Source organism: Aplysia californica, unplaced genomic scaffold (assembly GCF_000002075.1).
Source record: "Aplysia californica isolate F4 #8 unplaced genomic scaffold, AplCal3.0 scaffold00540, whole genome shotgun sequence".
In the NCBI taxonomy this organism is placed as follows: domain Eukaryota; kingdom Metazoa; phylum Mollusca; class Gastropoda; order Aplysiida; family Aplysiidae; genus Aplysia; species Aplysia californica.
Window position 1 is genome coordinate 30,182 of NW_004797810.1, and position 910 is coordinate 31,091.

Consider the following 910-nt stretch of genomic DNA (forward strand, 5'->3'; position numbering starts at 1 on the left):
ACTTTCAGAGAAAAAAAAATTAGAAACATTTTTAGAAAATCAGGACTGTCTGTCAAGGAAGTCCTTAATTTATTTTAAAGTCTCTAGTCCTGGAAATCTCTCTAACACTGTCTGGCTGTCAAAGAGTTAAGACACTCACAGTTTATTCTACCTTTGTTTCTGACACTCACAGTTTATTCTACTTTTGTTTCTGACACCCACAGTTTGTTTAATGTTAAGACGCCCACAGTTTGTTCTACTTTTCAGACACTCACAGTTCTGCTTTACTGCTCCTGGGTTACGACGATTGTCACATGACCATATGGCTTGACGTTTACGTGACACAGCGGGGGTGGGCCGAGGGAAGTGAGTGAGTGTGTTTTGATGCGGGGAACTGCGTCGTACGTATTCGTCTATTTCACGGGTGGCTAGATCTATAAAAAGCCTGACATAACTTTAAAACGTCATATTATTTGCTAAGGTAACCCATTGCGTGAACGAGTCCAACTCCGCACGTACAGTCCTGTCATACTGTCTTAACTTGGCTAGCGAACGTCAAAGAGGGATAACTACAGCGATCACAGTTCTTGGTCTTTGCTCAAACAGAAAGGTAGATCTACATAATTCATTCTGTTTGTTGATTGTCATTAATTAATTGTAATGTGTAAATGTCTCAGAGGGTGGCTGGCAGATTCTCTGGCACGGCTTGCTCCCCTTTCCTGTTTATCATTTATCTTCCTTCGTTTTTGCGTTTGTTGCTCTTTGTAACATCTCATCTCCGGCACTTGTATGACCTTATTGTGTTCCAAGTGTCGTAAAAGACTTACTAAAATAAAGCAAATCTGTGCAAGTGGTTGGACGGTTGCCGCCTGTGTAGCCTCTTCTACATTGACCATCCCTCTGTTGTGTCTGCATGTCTTGCACTCCCCCC

General features: G+C 42.1%; 1 long non-coding RNA gene across 1 annotated transcript in view; it reads left to right on the plus strand.

Moving 5' to 3' along the window:
- Window positions 1-249: 249 nt before the first annotated feature.
- Window positions 250-910, plus strand: part of LOC118477188 — a 2,123-nt gene continuing 1,462 nt past the window's right edge. Inside the window, exon 1 of the long non-coding RNA XR_004859017.1 lies at window positions 250-345. This is a non-coding gene — a long non-coding RNA (uncharacterized LOC118477188). The remainder of the gene's footprint in view (window positions 346-910) is intronic.